The 25591-nt window shown below is 35.4% G+C and overlaps 1 long non-coding RNA gene across 3 annotated transcripts in view; it reads left to right on the top strand.

The window, feature by feature from the left end:
• Positions 1–4120: 4120 nt before the first annotated feature.
• The window catches only part of LOC105731378 (uncharacterized), a 168501-nt gene continuing 147030 nt past the window's right edge, over positions 4121–25591 (top strand). For all 3 annotated transcript variants that reach the window (XR_010345391.1, XR_010345390.1, XR_010345389.1), the window contains exon 1: positions 4121–4177. This is a non-coding gene — a long non-coding RNA (uncharacterized LOC105731378). The remainder of the gene's footprint in view (positions 4178–25591) is intronic.

Here is a 25591-nt window from a genome sequence, read left to right as displayed (position 1 = left end):
TGAAGCAGCTGCTAACTAAAACACACTTGCAAATGTTCTCTGAATATTGTTAAACATAATCATGTGTGGGTTGTTTATTGTAGATGAAAATGGGGAGGTTTGAAGGTGAGTGTTGCACGGAGTGGATCAATATAAATGTTGAGTTCACGCAGCCAAATTGTGAAAACAGGCAGAAAAAAAGCCTCTGCATTATGAGCATTCAGAAAAGTAAGTGCTTGTTGCATCTCATCTGAGGCAATCTATCTGTGTCCTCAATTTGCTTTGAGCTTGTCTCTTGGATTTGGGGTTAAATCATAGTCTTTTTAGAGTTTTGAAATATTCTTGCAACACCTTTTTAATTCATGTTCAAATAAGGTCCCGTTTTAGTGAGACTTATCAAGCATAATGCAAATTCTGCTATTTAGTAATTTAGAAAAGTGGTATTTCTTTGCTTTCTTTCCTCTTGTATATTTCTCCATGTGTATTTTATTTCTTAACTCTGAGATCTAGAAACAAAGAACTAAATTGGATAGATAGTGTTTCTTCATGGCTCTTCCACTCTACCTATTGGCCATGAGCCAAATCATCCAATTTGCTCTGTTGGTACAATGAAATAGATACATTAAATCTTGATAAAGTTTTGATTAGTAGAAATAATAAAAATGTAACAGTTACATTATTTCAAGCAACCTCAGAAATCTGAATAGGGTACTTTAAAATCCAAATTAAAATGTATAGAGGTTTCTATGTTCATGTTTAAAATGAAGCATGAGTGCTGAGCGCGGTGGCTCATGCCTGTAATCCCAGCACTTTGGGAGGCCGAGATAGGCAGTTCATGAGGTCAAGAGATGGAGACGATCCTGGCCAATATGGTGAAACTCCATCTCTACTAAAAATATAAAAACTAGCCAAGCATGGTGGCAGGTACCTGTAACCCCAGCTACTCAGGAGGCTGAGGCAGGAGAATCATTTGAAGCTGGGAGGTGGAGGTTGCAGTAAACCAATTGGCTACTGCACTCCAGCCTGGTGACAGAGTGAGACTCCATCTCAAAAATAAATAAATAAATAAATGAAATAAAGAAAAAAAGAGAGAAGCATAGAATGTACTTGATTTTTAAAAAATGAGTCATGAACTAATTGAGCAAAGAAAGGCTAAGAGATAGAGGAATACATGTTTAATGCTCACACTGAGGACTAAAAGGTTATGTCCAGAATCATCTCAGTATGTTGGCTCATGTCTTGCCCTCTACCAGAAACCAGAAGAAAGAATATAGTTTATTGTGTTTTAAAAATTCAACGAAAACCTAGGATCATAAACATATAAACTCTTAAGTTCCTTTTAAAACATAGCCATAATCAGTATTTATTGTTAAAGGAAATTAACCTGAAAAGGAAGAATTATTTATATGGTGGTTAAATTATAAAATAATAAAATCTGAGATACATTTATTATGTACTCTCCGTATGATTTTACAATAATGCTGTGCTCTTCATCTACATTAATAGTTATTATTCTTTAAAGAAGGAAAGGCAAAGCCCTAAGCAGTGGAGCATATTTGGAGAGTGAGCAGACAATTTAACCAGAATATCTAAACAGTGGAAAGAAATCCAATACACAACTGAAACTAGGCTTTATCAAAGGGATTGCATGAAAGGGATCAGTAAAGCAGAAAAGAGTTCAGGAATGTTTAATCCCAAAGGAGTAACATTTATCAAAGCAATTTGCAAGAATAATTCTGTCACTTCTGCTTTTATAAACAAAGGATAAAATGAGTTTGCAACGTTTACTACCGAATTTGAAGCAGTTTTTCAGGAGCAGGGAAGTGATGTCATTATTGCTGTAGTCTTTTAGGTTGGCAAAAGGGCAAACCTGGCATTGATTTAAAATGTATTCCCAGTAGACATTGATTTTCAAAGACATACAGTTTTACGAAAGAGAGAAAGAGAAAGAAAGAAAGAAAGAAAGAGAAAGAGAAAGGAAAAAAGAAATGTAAGCCAAGTCTTTCAATAAAGAACAAAGAAAACCTGACTTTTATTTTCTTTTTCTACACTTCACTATATGGCTTGGATATCAGAATTTTGAATAAAAATAAAATTTATTAGCTGAAAGTTTGACTAAATGTGGTTTTTGACATTGAAAGCTCAATGAAGCCAGAAAGCCGAGGCTAAGATTAGAATGTTTGATTGCTGTTTTTCTAGCCTCTGACATATATTTATGAATGCTTGACTCATATGTCAACAAATAATCTAGCAGCTAGTTGGGGGACTTACAGAAAAAAAGCGACCAGTTTTCTGGGTTTCATGGTGGGAATTTTGAGGTGTAAAGAGACAACTGCTACATAAGAAGAGGAATATAAAAGTTTTATTATTCTGAATATGCATAGTAGTGAAATACTGGTTTAAATGAGGTGCAAATATATTTCTCTCTCTTCCAAACTTCTGGACATGTAATCGAGGGCAGATGTGATAGCTATGTAATCACCTAGGATCTTCTGACATGTTGTTCTGCTTGCCTTCCTCAACAACTCATTTTTATCTCATGTACTTTATAATTACTATAACACCTGCCATCACTTCTGCATTCCACCCGCAGATAGTTAAAGGACTGGTAGAGAGCATGTCTCCTTTCTTTAAGGACACAATTCAGAAATTGGACATTTCATGTCCACTTAGAGCCCACTAGCAAAACTTAGAATTGCATTTAACTGTACGGAAATTTTTAAAAATACAGACATTATTCAAGGTGAATATGAATTGTTTCAAATTAAGGAGTTCCATTACCATAGGAAAAGAGAGAAAATGTGTACTGGGGGAAATATTCCAGTATTTGCCCCTAGATCATCCTACCAATCTTTGCAAACTACACCAATAAAATTTCCATCAGCTCTGCAAATTTTCTATAATTTAAAAGTAGTTAAGATTAAATGAAAGCTTAATTAATTTTTGCTCACTAGATACCTGTAAAAACCTTTTATAGTCCATTTTTAAAATTGTTAACTTTTTCCAAAACTGATAAAAATTGACTTAGTCATTTTATCTCTCTATTAAAGAAATTAAGGAGTGAGCTAAATAATAACCAAGGCTACTTTATGTACATAACCTAAAGATCTGTGATTCTATTAAGAATTTATAATTTATAATGTTATTTAATCATGTTCTTATATTTTAATAATCTAATGTGTATTTTTGATACCAGACAGTTGGTCAACTTTTCATGGTTGATAATAGTATCACATTGTACACAAAAATATTGAAAAAGTCCACTGATATGAATAATGTATTTTTAAAACAATTGTCTTATCAATAATAACTTTGCGTATCTACAGTTGCTTATGGGGTTGAAGGAAGGAGAAAACATATCTTAGTAAAGTTGTTCATGGCCTTTATTTATTTGAAAACATACTGTCTGTTGGAGGGGTGAAGTGCAAAGAAATGAAAATAAATATTGCCAGGATCAGAGAGCACTTTTCAGTTTTCATGTACCAGTCTCCTTATGACTTAATCCACATAACTGAGGCAACATACAGAAAAAATGGCTTTTTGAATGACTGTATAATAAACTTCTTGGTAAACCTGCAGTCTTTCATGTGCATAGTATCATAAAAAGAGCTCTAAGTTATTTTGGAACTGAACTTCTTTTTAGTAGGATTATAGGGAGAAAAGAATTAGATGTCACTAAATATGTTCAGGTAGCCACAGAAAAGTTAATTGATCTTTGACTGCTGAAGCTCTATACAGTAGAAAGTTTGGTGGCCTGAGGGTGACATAACATGGTTTTGGATCCTTCAACCCTGACTAGGTCTTAAGCCTTGAGCAAGTTTCTTAATCTTGCTTAGACCTCCTAGGGAAAACTGAGATATAATCATGACATCAAGATTTCCATGAGGATTAATGTGGTAAGAGGAGATACTTTTAACATAGTGATTCTAAACCACAGGTACCAGCTGCTTCTTTCCTTCCCTTCTTTTGTTTGTATTTTTTTTCATAGTAAGTTACCAACAAACTACTGGTGAGCGTATATGCCTGAGCATCTATTGATTAATTGTTATGTCTATCAAGCATGAATTAATTAACACCTTATAGTTATTATGCCAGCCCGGAATCTTCAGTATAAGCTCAGCTTCTGCAATTGATTTGGCAGGAATCAAATCGGAGTTCATCTACTATGGATTCAGCAGGGACCAGGCCTTCCATGATGGTGAGTGATAGCATCCCCCAAAGTTAAAAATATCAAATGCATGACAACGCTCAAGTGACTGGTTAATAGGGTGGTAGTCATTAGTCCATTGAGATGTCTTATTTAAGGGGAATGTGTGGGAAATCTTAGTTTTATGGCCCTGAAGTAAGAACCAGATGCCAGGTATAGTTTCAGTATAGTCACCCCTAAGTGTTATGGGCCCGGAGCAAGGAGGGTAGCACTCCTGAGCAGGATGATGATTTCTTGGAGGTTGGAAGATTAAGAGACCAAAAATTGGTATGTGATATCCATGTGGACAAGGGACTTCTGGACTGTGAAATATGCTATGTCCAATGAATGAATGTATGTACTATGCAATATTAAGGATTTATAGTATGGATCAAGATCCATGTGGATTACGTTTGGTTATATGGTCAATGATACTGAATGTGTGACAGTTGATTGAGGAATACTAATACATGCTTATATGCATATGGACTAGATTTGTAATGTATTATTATACATGAATGTAGTATGTACAATTAAACAATTATAGTACTATGTATTATTCATGGGGACTAGCAGTAATGCACGAAGTACATAAAAGCACTAATGTAATAGTGCTAACTGATTAGTACTGACATGATAGTCAAAGTATGTGCTAAGAAAGAATTCAGGGATAGTTTAACTAAAATTTCAGCTTTGAGTGTTGACGGTGAAGCAGGATGCTTTTTCCCTGAGTTGTCCTGGGGAAGGGATTCTCCATTTCTGGTTTACAAGACCAGAGTATTAAATGATACTACAAGGGCATCTTCATTTAAGTAGTTTATTTTCAGTTAGGCCAGTGAGTATTATTGAGGATGGTAGAGAAGTACATAATAGATGCCATCTGTCCACCATCAAATTTCTCTACTATCAAAGCTGATAGAATTTTTTGTAACTTGTAGAATGAAGGAAGAATTAATAAATGAATGATTGAAAAATTAAGTTGTATTAACATACTATGATGTGGTTTATGTTTGAAAACATGTCAATAATGCAGAATTTTAAAGCAAAAATAAAGGAGTTAAAGGGCAACAAATAAAATGTGAGGTGGCACTAGCAATATTCCAGAAGGACATGTGGGGTGATTGTTTCTGCTTCCTCTGGTCTGGGTGATTTAACAGCACTGTTTAGCATTTCTGTTTACTTTCAGAAATCAAAATTTTTCACAAGCTCTAATCCTCACAATACTTAAGACAAATTGACAGATACCCTCTTATTAATAGCCTAGCAATTTATTTGGTGCACACAAAAGCCTAGTGGAAAAATGACTCTAATAAAATATTTTAGAATACAAATAACGAGTATGTGTGTGTGTGTGTGTGTGTGTGTGTATGTGTGTGTGAGAGAGAGAGAAAAGAAAAAATATATTAATTTTTTAATATAAATTATTTAGAAGATATTTTTATTTGAATATCCTAGTGCTGAAGCAACATTTTAAAGCATCTTACTCTTTTGTAAGTAAGATAAAACTGCCTCTATTTCTTGCCTGTTATCATAAAGGTATCAAGACTTCAAGGGCTAATTTCATTATATATGCCTTTATATTAAACTTGAGGTTTTTGCTCCAAGCATATTGAGAAAACTTAAAATCTTAATACCTATAACAATGAAAAAGTGAAAAAGCCCATACAGGCAGCATAATGATTTGTTTCAGTTTCAGATAAAGTAATTTCTGAGAATTTGAAAAAGCCAATCATAAATTAAATATTTTTACATTGTTTAAATAAATAAACATCACAAAGCTGGTCAAAGCATTTTATTGGTCTGTTAATTAACTATTTTTTTGTTTGTTAGGTAAAATATGATAGTAATAAATAAGAGAAGAAAAGTTATCCTAGGAGTTACAGATGGTAATTCTGCACCCCAACCTATGCAGTTGTCTTACCCCCACCATAGGATCCTGGAAAAGGAAGGCTATGAGAGGTAAAGAGAGGCATAGCTAGGAAAGATGAGAAGACTAGGTTATATTGGCAGATAATGGTTTTTCTCAAAAAAGAATAAGCAACAATTAAGTTTCTATCCTCTAGCATTTCATAACTTAGTAAGAAAGGAGTAGGCAAACATGTAAATAACAAATTATGGAAAAAAAACATGAAAAGAATATGCAACATCATTATACTTCAAGGGAAATGCAAATTAAAACCACAATAAGGTATCACCTCATGCCCTCCCACAAAAGCTAAAACTAAAGAAACAAAAACAAGAAAACGAACAAACAAAAAAACTGACAACCTCAAATGTCAGCAAAGATATAGAACAACTAGAACTTTCATGCAGAATTCGTGGGAGTATATATTGGCATTATCTCTATATTCCAGACATACCTTTAAGGTGGCATTAGAGGCTAAGAGAACTGGTTTTATTTGTTCAGTACTCACTTAAGCTAGGCCATGATCCTGCATGCTTGTTCTCTTTTAGCCCAAAGTAGTGGTTTCCTGTTTCCCTCTAATTTTACTGATGGAATAAAATCCTTAGCTAAGAAGACTTGATGTCATTCAAATAAAATTTGGAAAATGTTATGTAAATGTCTCTGACTTACCTGGAAATCACTGAAATCTTCCATGAATCCAAATTGAATATTATAAGGGAACAATCTTTTAGTCCCAGTAAAAACCTTTTTGAGGCAGAGCAAGTTTCATAAAGTTTCTGGTTAAAAAGGAAGAAATACATTAACCATGTTCCCAGTAATCAGTCTCAACACTGAGCCTTCTCTGTTCCCAGTATTCATCCTGAATAACTCAAGGGAAGGAGGCAGAAGAAGGTGCTGAGGGGAGGTGCATCACATTGCACATTTAGCTTTCCACATGAACTTATTAGGATCTGAATCTAACTGGGTTGTCATTTGCATGGCTATATTCTTATTGAATCTAGTTATACTTTTTGTTGTTTGCTTGCTGCTAATGACATCTGTTACCAGTTAGTTTCATACAATGATTTGCTTGGCTGAAACATGACTTTTTCATTAATTTACCTTAAATTGAGAGACTAGATTTGCAGTCTCCAATTCATCCATGTTAGAGGCCAATCAGAGAAGAGCAATGTTATACCTTTTCCTGCCTATTAAAATTATTGTTTAATTGCCTTGGAAGCCCTAGGAAGTCAAGACTCCCTTCAATTTCTTTAGCCAGAATTTTGGGGGATTTCAGAAGGTCAAGGACTTATAATTGGGCAAAGCCAAAATCTTAGTCTTTGCTTCTTGTTAGTAATCTCACCATTTCAAAGAGCATGGCAATTATGCCACACCAGTGAAAAGGTGTAGTTTTGATTAATTTTATTCCTTTTAAAATATTTTCTCTCACTGTTACTCTTATTATGTTATTCTAAAAGAAAAACTATCAATATAACTATTCATGCATTCAAAAAATATCCATAGAAAGGTGTTCAAAGTTCAATATGGTATTACAGTGTCCTCAAACTCTCTAAAATTAGCAGAAGATGAGATTTTTATTAATAAATTTATTATTCTTTCAAGGTTCTTCCATTTTGAAAACAAAGAATTGGGTATGCTTTTTCATGATCAGTTCAATTCTAAGAGGGCTCCTACTGGCCTGCATGATGTTTCTGTCTTGGGACTGTGTGGAATTGGGCCACAAAAATGGTGGCCCAATTTGCAAAATGGTGCAGGTGTGGTGATTCAATCAGAACCGCAATAACTTCAACCTTGTTAGTAAACTGTCAGTATCCCAGAGGTTGATTATTCTATTAGGCTTTCTAAGTGTTGCTTCATAATGCCTGTGAGCCCTTCCAACCATATTACCTTTTGTCTCCATTGATGTGGTATGTTGTAGTCTCTTCAGTTTGTCTTAAGTAGTTTCACATGAAGGATGATCATTTCTTTCATAAATGAGACCACTTTTTTCTCTGCTATGGAATCTTCCTATCTTCCCTACTGGAAGCAACATGTGGAAGGCAGGGGCAAGGGCAATATACAAGTGCATTGCTTGCATGTGACCCCCATATGCAGTTCACAACATGGCCCACCTGAAAGTTTGCCTACTTCTGGCCAGCAGAGGTACATTACTCTGATGCAGCTCCTTCTCCTAAAGGCTCCTCTGATTTAAGTTTAGCCCATCCAGGATAATCTCCTTTTTGATTAATGCAAAGTCAACACATTAGTACTCTAATTACATGAGTGATTTTCAATCATATTCACACATTCCCTCACTCTCAAGAGGAAAGGATTGCATAACAGGTGTACACCAAAGAGTGGGAATCTTTGCATCTTGCCTACCCACCTGAATAGATCTTTAAAATAGTCTTTTAGTTTACTTTGTTTTCTTTCTAAGTAAATAAACATATCATCTGCAAATAATGATTAACTTTTCAATTTTACTCATTACAAATAGTAACTTAGCTTTTTTCTGACTTGAGTATTTCTCCTTTGTGTACCATATCCTATACATTTTCACACACACACATATATAGCAATGAAAATGTATCCATCCATTCTTTTTTTGAGTTTTCATTAAAAATGGGCCTTGAAAATAATTTTCTTTTTCTGTTTTAAGAGGTTATTTATTGTTTTATTCAAGAGTGTTATCTCTGAAGCAAAGAGTTTTAATACTGGCTCTGCTAATAGTTGTGAGCAAGTCAATTTTTGTGGCTCTGTAGAATGAGGATAATATAGAACCTATTGAGTTACTATGATAATTAAATTCATTAACACATATATTGTGATTATGTGAGTGCTCAGTACAAGTTAGCTATTGTTAATAAGATATTTATATGCTCAATTATATTAACAGATCCTCTAACACATGAATATCCTTCCATTGTGACCATGCTTTTTTCAACTAATAGATGAATGTAAATTGAAATTTTAAAAAAATTTCTTAAAAAATGTGATATATATACACAATGGAATACTATTCAGCCTTAAATCGGGGCAGGGAGATCCTACCATTTGCAAAAATATGGATAAATCTGGGGGATGTTAGGTTAAGTGAACTAAGCCAGACACAGAAAGACAAATATCGCATGATCTCACATATATGTGGAATCTAATAAAGTTGGACTCATAGAAGTAGAAAATAGAATGATGGTTACCAGAGGCTGGGAGTTGAGAGTAGGGAATAGGGGGTTGTTGATCAAAGGGCAAAAAGTTTCCAATAGACACGAGAAATAGGTTTTGAGATCTATTGCACAGCAGGGACATTTCTAAATAACTAAAAAAGTAAATTTCAAATGTCTCACCATAAAAAATCATATGTAAGTGAGATGATAGATATGCTAGTTACCTTGATTTAATCATTCTACATTGTATACATGTATCAAAGCATTATGTTGTACTCCTTGAATATATACAATTATGAATTGTCAATCAAAAATGCTATTACAAATACATTTTTAAAAAGAGAAATAAACTTTGAAAACATGGAGAAAGAGAAAAATATTTCTTACTATCGCAATTCCAGGAAAGATACATGTAAATTTTTAATTTCAAATGGCTTACTCATTTAGTGATGTAGCTAAGGAAACTTTTAATATCATTAATAGCCCAAACCCAACACTCAGGAATAAAATATCTTGATTTTTAATGCTCAGAATAATATTTTGTAATTCTTTAAAAGGCAGAACCTAGAGCAACTTGTTAGAGTAAAATTTTCTCTGAATCAATGATTGTATTTGTTTGTTAGAGAAAACAATTCTTTGAATATATATATATATACACACACATATGCAAATATATATATTCAATTTAATGAAATATATATATATTTAACTACATTTAAATTTGTCAAATGAACATGAAGAATTACTTGGCAAAGAAGAATTTATTAAACAAGTAAATCAGGAAACAATTTAGTGCCGTCTCTGATTTAAAAACTGACAAATATCCGGCATTTAAGCGGTTATATATCTAGTGTCACTGGAGTGCCAAAGAGCAGTACTCAATTAGAGATTGTTCCATAATATTTATATCCATGCTCCATGTGAATGTATAGGAATTTGCTGAGGATGACTTTCAAACTATTCAGGCCAGATGTGGTGGCTCACGCCTGTAATCCCAATATTTTCAGAGGTCAAGGAGGGAAGACTACTTGAGCCCAGGAGTTCAGGACCAGCTTGGGCAACATAGTGGAACCCCCATCTCTACAAAGTAAATAATTAGCTGGGTGTGGTGGTGCATGCTTATAGACCCAGCTATTTAGAAGGCAGAGGTAGGAGGATTGCTTGGACTCAGGAGGTTGAGGCTGCAGTGAGCTATGACCAATTAGAATGAACATGGGTTAAAAACCACTGGTGAGTCCACCTTGCTGTGCCCCAGCTAAACATTGGTCCTGTTATAACAGAATCAACAAATAACAAGAGCTAATAAATTTCCTGTACACTTACTACATGTTGGGCACACTTTTGATACCTTTGTTTACATTAATTGCTTTAGTTTTCATTAAAACTGTAAAAATCCGGCACTATTTTTCTCACTGTACAGCTGAAGAGGCAATCACAGTCAAAAAACTGTCTCAAGATCACACAGCCTGTAGTGGCAGACCAGGATGCAGTCAGCAGCCTCTTGATACTGGGTTCCAATCTCAAACATTGTGCCTAATACCCTCTCACCCAATGCTTATTTTCATTCCTGACCTATCATTTTGGCTTTGAATTTTCTTTTTTTTTCCTCAGTAGACATAAAAAGGAATTTAAAAACCACTTTTTTGATGCTTTGATAGTATATGAAATTTGAGTTTTTGTCCAAAGTGTATTCATTACTAAGCCTGAAACAAGTATCTTGAAGAAAAGTTTCTAACAATGCTACCCATCTTGGGACTGGAAAGAGCTACTGCTTTTACTTTCAAAAGGCTTAGTTCTTGTATTAAAGGCTATGATGGATCTTGATATGGTTTGGCGCTGTGTCCCCACCGAAAAATCACTTTGAATTGTATCTCCCATAATTCCCACATGTTGTGGGAGAGACCAGGTGGGAGATAATTGAATCATGGCTATAGTTTCCACATACTGTTCTCGTGTTAATGAAAAAGTCTCACAAAATCAAATGGTTTGATAAGGGAAAAACCCCTTTCATTTGGCTCTCACTCTTCTCTTGCCTGCTGCCATGTGAGAAATTCCTTTTACCCTCTGCCATGATTGTGAGGCCTCCCCAGCCATGTGGAACTGTAAGTCCACTAAACCTGTTTCTTTAAATTGCACTGTCACAGGTATGTCTTTATCAACAGTGTGAAAACAGACTAGAACAGTAAACGGGTACTGGTAGAATGGGGTGCTGCTGTAGATATTAAAAAATGTGAAAGCAGCTTTGGAACTGGGTAAGAGGCAGAGCTTGAAACAGATAGGAGGGCTCGGAAGAAGACAGGAAAATGTGGGAAATTTGGAACTTCCTAGAGACTTGTTCAATGGCTTTACCCCAAATGCTGATGGTGATATGGACAATAAAGTCCAGACTGAGGTGGTCTCAGATGGAAATGAGGAACTTGTTGGGAACTGGAGCAAAGGTGTCACTTGTTATGTTTCAGCAAAGAAACTGGTGTCATTTTGCTCCTGTCCTAGCGATCTGTGGAACTTTAAATTTGACGTAACTTAGGGTATTCAGCAGAAGAAATTTCTAAGAAGCAAAGCATTCAAAATGTGACAGCTTGCATTGTTCACCTGGAAAAGCTACAGACACTCAATGTCAGCCAGAGAAAGCAGCCAGGAGGGAGGCTATTCCCCACAAAGCCACAGGGGTGAAGCTGCCTAAGGCCATGGGAACCCACCTCTTGCATCAGTGTGACCTGGATGGGAAATATGAAGTCAAAGGAGATCATTTTGGAACTTTTTTTAATGACAGCTCTATTGGATTTCAGACTTGCATGGAGCCTGTGGTCTCTTTGTTTTGGCCAATTTCTCCCATTTGGAATGGCAGTATTAACCCAATCCCTGTACCCCTATTGTATCTAGGAAGTGACTAACTTGCCTTTGATTTTTCAGACTTATAGGCAGAAGAATCCTTATCTCAGATGAGACTTTGGACTGTGCACTTTTGGGTTAATGCTCAAATGAGTTGAGACTTTGGGGGAACTGTTGGAAAGGCATTATTGGTTTTGAAATGTGAGAACATGAAATTTGGGAGGGGCTAGGGATGGAATGACATGGCCTGGGGCTGTGTCTTCATCCAAATCTCATCTTGAATTGTATCTCCTATAATTCTTATATGTTATGGGAAGGACCCAGTGGGAGATAATTGAATCATGGCAGTAATTTCTTCCATGCTGTTCTCATGGTAGTGAATAAGTCTCATGAGATCTGATGATTTTAGATTCTGATGGTTGTGATTAAGTCTCAAAAGATCTGATGTAGAACTGTAAGTCCATTAAACCTCTTTCTTCTGTAAATTGCCCAGTCTCAGGTATGTTTTTATCAGAAGCATGAATACAGACTAATACAGACCTAGTTTCATTTTATTTAGACTCTGTGGCCTGTATGTGCATCATCATCCATTGAGTGGTCTATGAATTCTGAAAGTTTCAAAAACACTGATATAAGTTAACAATATATTTTCTTTTTTTTTTTTTTTTTTTTTTTTTTTGAGACGGAGTTTCGCTCTCGTTACCCAGGCTGGAGTGCAATGGCGCGATCTCGGCTCACCGCAACCTCCGCCTCCCGGGTTCAGGCAATTCTCCTGCCTCAGCCTCCTGAGTAGCTGGGATTACAGGCACGCGCCACCATGCCCAGCTAATTTTTTGTATTAGTAGAGACGGGGTTTCACCATGTTGACCAGGATGGTCTCGATCTCTTGACCTAGTGATCCACCCGCCTCGGCCTCCCAAAGTGCTGGGATTACAGGCTTGAGCCACCGCGCCCGGCCAACAATATATTTTCTTATTGGATGATTAAAAGATATTAAGTTTGCACAGCAACTAGAATGAACTAGACTGGAAATACTAATCAGTCACTTACAATATGGTTTTAAATGCTGTTTAATGACCAGCATTCACCCCATTTTAATCACTCATTTTAACAATTTATTTCAAATGCTTCCTCACTTCTATTACAAAAAATTTAAAATTTCTATTACTATGATCTTTATTCAAATCTAAGCATAGAGGTTCATCTTAAAAGAAAGATCTGTATGCTTTGCTTCATGGAAACCCTATTCTCTATTTACCCTTAGAAGATAAACAACTGATTTTCAATAAACCAAATGCAGCAATTTTGAGTCAAAGTCATAAGCTCTTAAAATATCATACCATCATCTGGGTGGCACTCTTAGGTACTTGCATGTTCAAATTGTTTTATATTATAAATATTCAGAAACTATAAATTTTTAAGAACTATAAAAAACCATCAGTATAAAGCATTTATCTATAAATGCATCTTTCTCAGTTTTAAACTACTTAGCTCTAGTCGTTATTTCTAATTGACATAACACTAGATTTCAGATGCTGTGCATGTAGAAACTAGAAATGCCATGGTTGCCTCTGCTTCACTTCTTGCCTTCCCTTTCCACACTAAGATAGCAGCACAAGGAGGGCCAGCGATGCTACACCTGATTACAAATATTCTGCAGCTCTTCTGGGGAGAATATATGTTCTGGAAGATTCGTTAGAAGTCATGTCATTTTTCTTTTAAAGTACAGACTTCTATATGACAAATAACAAAGAAAAATAAAGTTTTAACACGGCAATAGAAGCAGCAAAGTATTCTAAAAATATCTTCTGACCTGTTATTCTTTTTCACAAAAATGGTTATGATGGAATAAAAGTCTTTGCGGCATTGTGGTCTTAAATCACCCACACTCTTCCTGTCTCATCGTCTTTGTGCTATGGCCATAACACTTTCATGCCTTTACTAGAAAAATATTTTCCTTTCCTAATTCTGTCCCTTAGGCATGATTTCCAAAGCTTCACATTTGCAGAAATGATTCCTTTTAAAAAAGAAATCTAATTAAACCATTTATAACATTCCTGTCACCCCCAAAGAGTAGAGTAACAAATTAACTGTGTGGTCTGCCATACAGTTGATAGATGGGAAATAAAGATGCAGAGTCATTTGTTTTAGCTGCAAACGGGAATGAAACACTTGTTGGGCTACAGGCCAAGAGCTTTCAGTGAGGATAGCTTATAGGATGTGGGGAGACCTGGCATAGAAACTTCTATGTCAAAAAGGGACAGAATTCTCTGTTTTCCACCGCTAAGTCACACCAATAACCCAGAACAGAGGAATCTAACATGGTATTATACCACAAAGCAGATGTTTGATAGGTTTTGAAAGATAAAATTCATGTTGCATATGATAGCAAATTTCATAATCATCTTATTATGAGAGAATGAAATTAGCCAAAAAGTGTGACAATAAGCCCATGAAAAATATATATGATAGAAAGCAATGTAAATTATTTGCTAATTCACTTAATGTTTACAAATGAAAAACTGAATGCCATAGTTCGTAATGTGTCTGCTGGGTTTTACAGTTACTTCAGATGTGAAGGTAAATGTTGGGATGACTGATTAAGAAACATAGAAATCTAATTGGTTTCATAGTTAATTGTTCTCTAGATATAATCCTTATTATTCAAAGCACAAACACCGACAGACTTAGTTTCCTTGCCAAGAAAATAACTTTTATATAATTGTTCAATCAACATTAAAATCAAAATTCTCTCATTTGCTAGTTTATTTTGAAGTTTAGACATTGTATTTTCTTATGGAGAAAAGAAAAACATTTTAATCCTCTTAAAAATATAGTAAATATACTGAATACAAGCCTGTCTTTCATGTATTTCAAAAATACATGAAAAGCCCACTAAAATTGTAATAAATGTCAAAAAGCATGATTATTTGCCAAATAAGTGATCACAAATGATGCTAAGAGTCCAGAAAAGGAACCATCACTGAAGATTACTGAGGTTTAATTTATATAAGGGAAGAAACTGAACTAGGCTTTAAAGGAGAAATAGGATTAGATGAACAGGGTAGAAAGAAAAGACTAGATGTGATGAGCAATACAATGCCAAGGAATTTCAGTGACTTAACAGAGAAAAGTTTGTTTCATGCTCACATATAACAGTACGAGGTTGGTGTTCTTAGTTGCTTTTCACTCTGTGGTTATGCAGAGACCAAGGGGTCTTTCACTTACTGCTCTGCTGTCTTTCAGGAACTTAAAATTGTTTGAAATAAATAGAATAAGGGGGAAAAAGCTCCTACAAAAAGAGGCATAGATTTATTAAAAGGCTTGATATGGACATGGCATATGTAACTTTTCCTCGCATTCCATGGATGAAAACTAGTCATTCAGCCACTCCTAAGTGCATTTGAAATGTAGTCTCTGGTTAAACACCCACTTCTCAGTAACACATAAAGAGAAATGCACATGTGTGAGTGTAAGCAACTAAATGCTTGTTTTACATTGGTCTCTGCCTTTGATTCTCTTTCTGTTTCTATCTGCATTCTCTTCCCCAAGAAAGAGAAATTGATTAACTTCCTAAATATAATACTATCTATTCTTTTTAGCTAAGAATTTTATGGAGACCAAGATCCATAAATCCACTGCTTGCTAAACCTATCTTTCCATTTGGGTATCCTACAGACATTTGAAATACAATTTGTACAAATGGATATCATCAGCTTGTTTCCAAAGTCTGTTCTCAGGCCATATTTTCTATCCAATGAATGGATCCACCACCTTACTGATTGCTCAAGCCAGAAACTGTGAAGACAAAATTGACAACTCCCAATCTCTTTCCCTTTTTTAAAACCATGTGTCCTGTCCTTCTTCTCATCCCTATTTCTTCATTCTTTCCGTGGATTACTGCAAGACCATCCTGACTAGCCTCTATCATATCTTATTAATCTCCTGTTACATCTCATAAGGTAAAATGTAGGCACCTAGCTTGGCACACCAAGTTCAGCCTTTAATTATTTTTTTAGTCTCTTTTTCCATTCGGTTCCAATGTGTTCACCTAGCTAGGGTAATTCCTAACTGCACGTATCCATGTATCCTTTCCTTTTTCAATATAATTTCTTCCTTCTCCTCCTTCTCTGTCCCTCTTCCAACTGTTCATGTGTCTTTCATTTACTGCCCATCTCAAGAATCATTTCTCCTAGAAAGAGTTACCCTGCCATACATCCTGAGATTGGGGTAGTGTACTCAACCCAATGCCTACTGACTTTTTCCTTATTGATCTACTATGACTATGTCATAATTGTTTACTCATTTCTCCTAATTCTCAACCCATTAGAATATCCTAGGAAATTTTAAAAAACACCAGTGAGCAGTTCTCATTCCACATCAATGAAATCAGAATCTTCAGAATGTTTCTAATGTGCGACCATGGGTAAAAACTACTGCTGAAGGTAACTAAGCATTGGGCACTGCTATAAGGCATTAACTATTGAAAGACTTATGAGAAAGAAGAAGAGATAACAAGAGGGAGGAATGAAGGAAAGAAGAGAGAATTTATTAAAACTAGATTACAGAAGAGGAAGAATGAAAAATATTTACTAAATACTTAGTCTCAGGGATTAGATTGCATGATTTAAATATACAGATATTTTCATTGAACTAAATAATTTGAAGTTTATCACAGCAATGGTAAAACCTTAAATATTTTGTGAACTCCCTTAAATATTACATGGACATAATCATTTTGGTTTTAAAAACACTAATTAGTGGTGGTGTACTAGATGAACTCAAAGTACAAATAGAATGAAACCAGCCAAAGTATTAAAAACTTAATAATAGTATTAATTGACTCAGAATATCATAGTATTATAGTATGTTTTATTAAAAAGTGAGTATTCTTCCCCAGTATACATTTCATCAAAATATTTTTAACACCAATTTATACATATGTCTTTGTATCACTCAGTGCTTATGTGTAGGGGCATATGCGTTTATGTTTGTCTCTAAAAGTTTGTAAGCAACTGTGCAGATTACGTAGATGGAGTAAATTCATTGTTGCCTCATGTGAGCACATGAGTCCATCAGGTGGAATAGTTTGGAATAGTATATGTTGAGAAAGCAAACACTTGAAATGGAACAATACAAAAGTAAAAATAAAAGAAGAGAAAATTTTAAAGTGTTTCTGATTTTAGTAAGGCCCATGATATTTAAATACTAATTTTAAAATTCCAGGAAGATGATTGGCATTTAATATTTGTTGAGTTGCTCTTTGAAATCTTTTCTAATGTTTTAGGTTGATTAATTTAAAGGTCAAAAAAGATCAATGTTGGTATGTTCAAACACAAAGCCAGAAGCCTGTATCCAACAAATTATAAAAGTCTAAGTAGATAAAAAGAAAATATAAAATGTTGATATTATGGGGAAATGACTATTGGACCTCAACTACAGCTTGCTCTTTATTTCAAATTCTCTAACTGATATTAATAAAAACCAGTATATTCTACTGTTGAGCCACTGGATCAAAGCTGAAAGCCATCCTACCCTAGGACTTTTTAGATAAGAGATAAGGGAGCGCATGACTTCCTATTTGTTTAATCCACGCTGAGCTGTTGTTTTTAACACTTGCTACCCAATTGTTACCTGCAAATTCTGAACAGATACTACAAATACTTTTTATTCCAACCTCAGGTTGGTGCTGATATTCTCAATAGTTATATGTAATTATAAAGTTGGATCTCTTTGTACATAAAAGTGTGGGGAGATCTAATAGTTCAAATGTCAGTAACTCTTTTAGGGGTCAGAATGATCAAGGCATGGCTACTTTATTTAAAAGTAAGTTAATTTGGCAGTTATCATGCTATATGTTTCTCTGTCATTTTTCAAAGTAAAGGTAGAGACATATTTGCTTTTCTCATGGTTGATTCAATTAATGAAATATATAAAATCTTCAACACAAGGAAATAAAAAGAAAGAGGTGAAATGTCAGGTTTTACTGGAAATTTAGAACTATGCTAAATAAATAATAAATATGGTATGTTTACTATCCAATCTGTTTACCAAGGAAAGAGACATATGTATTTGCATGTATATCACATTCCTCAACTCACACACAGACTTATTATTTGCCTAAGTGTGTGATCACCAGTGTTCCTGCAGCAATATCCCAAGAATGCTGTAAGTTGGGCAACAGATATATCTGGATGTTGGATGGATTGTGAAAAATCAGAATTTCTGTTGACTTCTGGCTAAGAAAATTTCTTTCTAATATTATTCCCGATAATCATGACACGTAGAACCTTATATTTTTTTTCTATACTTTGTTGAATTCACACATTATATAACTGACTTCCCTAAATGATTTTACAAGATACCTAGATATAGAAATATCTTTTAATTCATTTTTTTCTTTTCTGAAATGACATGACATTTATGGAAGTTATATCTAATTATCTATTATGAATACCTTCATTAAGCCTCAGCAAAATATTGTCAAAAATAAGTATAAAATTTCAATCTCATACATAGTTTTAGGTTATATCTATTAGACAGACTACAAAATAGGAAAAGGTGATGTTAGCTTTTTTTTTCTTCTTTGTAACCCAGAAAGAAATTACAAAGAATGACCAATTATATTTAAAAGAAAAACAAAGAATCCAGTGATTTGGCTGCCTCTGCTCTCTGTTCATCTATCCAGTACCTGCACTGGACAAGCTCCTGGGCTTACCAGATTGTCTACCTGCCAAAGCTGTTTAATTAGCTATCCTTTTTATTATGCAAATACAATGTAAATATATGACAACGTATGGGATTTAATCCAAAATGCACTAGAACATTCCTCAGGCTTAATCATTTATCTTGATACACTTGGGAAGAGCTCTTGGAGGTCTGATGTAGGGGGAAGGTGGGTTGAAAGAAGTTTTGTGTGGTAGTGCTGGGTTCCCGCAGAACAGAGCAATCTGAGGTTACATTTGTTTTTCTATTAATTGATGGATTTGTGACTTATCATGGTGCCCAAATAAACAGAATAATTGACTTTTATTCATAATTTGAGTGGGTCTCACTGCAGGGTTTTCCTCTGCCTTGAAAGATGCTTCTCTTAGGCTTTTCTTTGCTCACTGCTGTTCATCATCCACAGCCCAGAAACCCCTGGACAACTCGAATGGCAACCCCTGCATCAAGCACTTCTATTCCACTACTCGTCTTGCTTCAGGTAGTAAGTACTACGTGAAGTTAGTTGACTCATTTATTTCCTTGGCTATTATTGTCTGTCTCCCATGATTAGAATGTGGGCTACAGGGAAGCAAGTATGTTATGTGGTCCAACTTTCACAGAGCTGAAACCCCCACATCTGTGGTTTCAGATCTCATGTTCCTCCAAGATTCTAGCAGTCCAGACCATATGGGACTGCCTCTAACACAATGACTAGAGGTATTCTCTAGTCAGTTACAAAAACTACCTTCTATGGGTAAATTTTCACAAGGGCATCCCTTTTTGGTGAGATGACTCCATGGATACAAAGCTTGGGAGAACTGATGTACAGAGTAGGAAAGTGTACCTCTTCCTCTGGGCATTCCGCATGCTAGGATGCTCCACTGGTTGGGGAATCTGCACAATCGCATAAGCAGTGGCTGTGGTCCTATGCTTGCTATAGCTCCCATCATCACCAAGACAGTGGGACATTGCGGGGAGTCAGGGGATCACATTCAAACCTAGAGAAGGGAGGCAGTTGTAGTGGTGAGACCTTGGTCCACACTTAACCTCTCCCTCATCCCAAACTCTGATAATGACAGGAATTGTGTCCTATTTATTTCTAATTCTCCATTGCCTAGCACAGCATCCCAAAGTGTTAAAGAAGTTTAAATTGATGTTAAAGGGAGAATTGGGATGAGGGAAGTAGGGTAGACACAGAAAATTAAAAAGGAAGGAATAGAGAAAAACAGGAAGAATATGAGTAAAGGTAGAGTCCCATAGACATTAAAAGGACTAGACTTGCTCACAGGGAAATATATTAGAACTACCTCAAATAATCACACAGCCACAGGTGTCCCTGGCCTTGAGAATCATCAACACAGCTTTATTGAGTTATTCATCAATGGCAGGCTTGCTCTAAGCTCTGGTGATTCCATTTTGATACTATTCAGTCAGGCATCCAAACCACATTTGCCTCTGCATCTTTCAGTTTTTATTTTTTTAATCCCAAGTCCAAAGATCATTTGGACACATTTATATCAAATTTTGGCAGTCTCCTTCCAACAGGTATGCAGCTTTCTTTTTAGACCCCTAATACACCAGATAAGACTTGAAAGAAATTATCTGCATTCCCCGATTGGTGTGGCAATGGAAGCCACGCCTTGCAGCCTGACACCGAGCACGGCTGCTGCTTTGGCTTGTTCATTCATTCCGTAGCTATTATTTTCATGGCTACTCTATGCTAATCACTGCTGTTTTCTGAAATAAACCTTCATCTCACCTCTCACCAGTCTTCTGAATTATGAAAGTGTCTTTATCAATGGCCAGCCTCCTTGAGGCTCAGCCCTCACAGCTTGTTGTGGACTCCACTCCTGCTGTTTCCCTGAGCATGGTGCTGGCCTGTGTTACCTACGTCTATTTCTCTGCACCTGCTTAACTCTCATCTACTCTGTCTCATTCCTGAACAGCCTCCATGCAAGAGTTGTATAAAGAAGATACATTCTTTATATATCCAACACATTATTTCCTTTTTCTAAAAATATCACTACGTGCTACTCTTGCTGTGTATGAATAAAATGTTAGTCAGCATCTCTGTACAGTTACAGATTTGGAAAGAAATACTGTTTTACTATGGGAAATGAAAATCAGGTTGAAATATTTAGAAGATTTTGTAGCATTTGATATTGACCTGAGCATAAAAGATTGAATTGGTGTTGTCTTTAGAAAAGCATTGTTAAAGAAAAATTGAAAATATGTTAAAAGAGGAATACTAATATGAAATTATAATGTAAGACTATGTTACCCATAGGTATAAACTTTACTTTAAATATTGCTTTGAACTATACTGCTATCCATGTTTGATGTGAACTGATTTGTCAGTCAAATGACATAGTACTTGCTCTTTAATATACTTTCACATGGACAGAGGGAAGGAAAACAATGCCTTTTTGAGTTACTCTATTATAGATACATATGATCCAAATGATTGGTATAACTTAGAAAGAAACTTTAAGATGTGACACATTTCCCTTCTGTATTGTACTAGCAGAGGTTCTCCATGAGGACACTTCCCCTGCATAAAAATCCTGCCTGGACATTCAGGCATTTCCATACATCCTCTGAAATATAGGCAGAGGATCCCAAACCTTCATTCTTGACTTCGGTGCACCAGCAGTCTCACAACACATGGTAGCTGCCAAGGCTTACACCCTCTTAAGCCATGGCCTGAGCTGCACCTTGACCCCTTTTAGCCACGACTGAAGTGGCTGGGACCCAGGGCTCTGATTCCCTGTGTTGCACACAGTAAGAGGACCCTGGGCCTGGGCCATGAAACAACTTTTTTTCTCCTATGCCAGTGATGGGAGGGGCTCCACGAAGGTCTCTGGCATGACTTGGAAACATTTTCCCCACTGTCTTGGTAATTAACATTCCGCTCCTCCTTACTTGTGCATATTTTCTGCAGCAGGCTTAAATTTCTTCCAAGAAAATGGGTTTTTCTTTTCTGTTGCATTGTCAGGCTGCGAATTTTCCAAACTCTCATGCTCTATTTGCTCTTGAATACCTTTCCGCTTAGAAATTTCTTTCACCAGATACCTAAATCATCTCTCTCAAGTTCAAAGTTCCACAGATCGCTAGGGCAGGGGCAAAATGATGCCAGTCTCTTTGCTAAAGCATAGCAAGAGTCACCTTTGTTCCAGTTCCCAACAAATTCCTCATCTTCATCTGAGACACCTCAGCTTGGACTTCATGCCCATATCATTATCAGCATTTTGGTCAAAGCCATTCAACAAGTCTCTAGGAAGTTCCAAACTTTCTTACATTTTCTACCTTCTTCTGAGCCCTCCAAGTCTCTAGGAAGTTCCAAACATACCCACATTTTTCCTGTTTTCTTCTGAGCCCTCTAAACTGTTCCAAACTGTGCTTGCTACCAAGTTCCAAAGTTGCTTCCACATTTTTGGGTATCCTTAGAGCAGCACCACACTCTACTGGCACCAATTTATTGTATGAGTCCATTTTCACGTTGCTATAAAGGACTGGGTAATTTATAAAGAAAAGAGTTTTAATGGACTCACAGTTTAGCATGGCTGGGCAGATCTCAGGAAACTTACAATCATGGCAGAAGGGGACGAAAACACATTCTTCTTCACGTAGTGGAAGCAAACAGAAATGCCGAGCAAAAAGGGGAAAAGCCCCTTATAAAATCATCAGATCTTTTAAGAACCCACTACAATTCAAGGGGAGAGTTGGGTGTGGACACAGCCAAACTGTATCCATTCTCACAATCCTGAACCCAAAGACCATCCAAATTAGCTTCTTATAAAAGCTGATGACAGACTCCAGTCCTAAAGATGCTCGGCTAGGAGTTCTGGTGTCAGGCCCCCAAGTCTGAAGTTTTAATAATTACCTCTTGAGTTCCTATAGCAGATCACATCTAAGGAGTATTCAAAAATTGTGCTCCACAAAATGCTGTGTGGATAAATAGGGTTAATAATTATTAATGGAATTAACATTTTAAATAACTTTCCTTTAATGAAAATAATCAAAATAAAGCAGCTTTATGATCTTTTCATTATAATAAAGAACTTCCAATTCTCCATTAAAATCTGTAGGTTTTCAAATGTAATTATTAATCTACTGATGATTAATGAATTTGATCTATTAGGTTATCATATCTTATAATAACATTTTAAAGTGTCTGACTACAGTACCAGTTCACTCTGTTGGAATACTATAGAATATTTACATTGCTATAGAATACCTACACTATTTATCTTGTATAAATATAGAATCCATTCATACAAATGTTAGCATTCATAATCTGGTAGAGGTTTGGGAAGTAAAGTCATGGTGAAGTCTATAATCAACATCTAGCCATAATTCTCAAAGTACACAAGTAGCCTTAAATTTTACTTTTTTTTTTTTTTGAGACGGAGTTTCACTCTTGTTACCCAGGCTGGAGTGCAATGGCGCAATCTCGGCTCACTGCAACCTCCGCCTCCTGGGTTCAAGCAATTATCCTGCCTCAGCCTCCCGAGTAGCTAGGACTACAGGCGTGCGCCACCATGCCCAGCTAATTTTTGTATTTTTTAGTAGAGACAGGGTTTCACCTTGTTGACCAGGATGGTCTCGATTTCTTGACCTCGTGATCCACCCGCCTCAGCCTCCCAAAGTGCTGGGATTATAGGCGTGAGCCACCGCGCCTGGCTCGATTTTACTTTTTTCATGTAAGCTGTGTTTATGTAACTACTTACTCATTTAATGTAATTCATGCTACTTTAATATTCTTTCATCATGAATCAGGTCTACTGTTTTTTAATCTAACTAGAAAGACTTATAAAAATGCTCCTCTTTTTATGTTCTTCAAGTTTCAAAATTAATGTGATTAAAATCATTTTTAATATCCAACTATATCTGAAAGACCAACAAAATTTAGTTGATATTTATTTGAGTAAATTTCTCCATATTTCTTTTTCTGATTATTTTTAATGTAAGTAGCATAAATGCAACTATGTTATGACTTTTTAATATAGTGTTTTTTATTTAACTTTATACTCTTTGAGTTCATATATTATGCCCTCCCTCTCAGTCCATTGTACTATAAAAAGGATATATTTTCTATCTGGCATGTCTTTATGTTAGAATATAGTGCTAACCATGCAACTATTGCTAAATCTCTAATGTTGTCCAAACTTTGCCCAAAAGGTTTATTGTAGCTTACTATAGTATGATTAAAAAAAAAAAAAAAAAACTTTTTGTTAATAGTATAGAACTGCTGTTTGGGTCTGTTTAGATAAATGACATATTTACTATTAAATGAATAAAATCATCTTCTAAGAATGTGATTATAAAGTATTGATTAGTATAACAAGCTGTTAATTTCTTCCATAACAAAAAAAGTTTAAAAGCATGAGAATACTATGAAACAAATGCCTCCACTTACAATGGGCTTCTACTGGCAAAACACATCCTCTCCTAGTACAACCACTTAATCCCTTTGAAATTTAGTGTTTTATAAGTAAATGAGGCTATGTTGGAAATACCTTAGATATTTATATATGTGACTAGCTGAAGTCTTGCTACCGTAATTCTTTCTCAGTTACTATGATTGTACATCATCATGATATTCTTCCAGTATAAGCTTTCAGCCATCTTAGAAGTCTCCTAGAAGCTGAGTACTGTAGTGTCTTGTCAGAATTTTATTCCATGTATTAATTTATTTACAAAAATTTTGGTATCTAAATAGATCCCTGTGTAAGGGATGGCATTTAAACTAAATGCAAGTAAATGACATTTAAATTTCTTCTTTATCTCTCTAGTTTTCTTTCCAAACTGAAACTCAAATAGAAGAATGTGGGAACTTGGAAATACCTCTCAAACATCAACTAGAATATGTCATACCCCATCAAAGAAAAATTAAACATAAGACAGAAATGAAGGACCTAAGTAATACCCATCCTTATCAGATTTTCTCCCATATATGCAAATTTCTCAGCAATAAGATTGTCAGTAGTTTGAAACAGCCATTTCAAGTTAATTTCTTTGAAACATAAAGTATTTGAACCGATCACAGCCAGGAACTTTCTATATACTTTACATAAATATTTATCTCATTTAATTATCAGAACAATCTTATGAATAAATACTCCCATTTCCTATTTTATTTATGAGTAGACAAACAAAGAAAAGACAAATAATTTGCTTGAGGTCATTTCTCCATTAAGTAACAGAATAAGGATTGAAACCTTATTCTGACTTCAGAGACTGATCATATAACCACTACACCAAACACTAAACTGTTTAAAAAGAAATGTAAGAAATAATAATAGATTTGTTGTACCACTGAATTACTTTGTAGATAGTTACATTTTTAAAATAAACTAGAAACCATTTAATACGGTTTGCTGTGTCCCCGCCCAAATCTCACCTTGAATTGTAATAATCTCCACACATCAAAGGCTGGCCCAGGTGGAGATAATTGAATTACAGGGGCAGTTTCCCCATAGTGTTCTCATGGTAGTGAGTAAATCTCACAAGAGCTGATGGTTTTATAAAGAGGAGTTACCCTGCACACGCTCTCTTGTGTGCCACCATGTAAGACATGACTTTGCTCCTCCTTCACCTTCCACCATGATTGTGAGGCCTCCTCAGCCATATGGAACTGTGAGTCCATTAAACCTCTTCCCTTTATAAATTGCTCAGTCTCAGGTATGTCTTTATTATCATTATCAAAACGGACTAATACACCATCTTACTATGCATATACAAATATTCAATCCCATTCATAGTGACAAAGTTACTTTTAAAAATGATGTTTTTATTTCAATTTAGAAATATCCAGCACTGACTTCTGTGCTTGTAATA

This window comes from Aotus nancymaae, unplaced genomic scaffold (assembly GCF_030222135.1).
Source record: "Aotus nancymaae isolate 86718 unplaced genomic scaffold, 86718_ANA_hifiasm-v0.15.2.pri h1tg000033l, whole genome shotgun sequence".
NCBI lineage: Eukaryota > Metazoa > Chordata > Mammalia > Primates > Aotidae > Aotus > Aotus nancymaae.
This window is presented reverse-complemented; position numbering and strand designations above follow the sequence as displayed.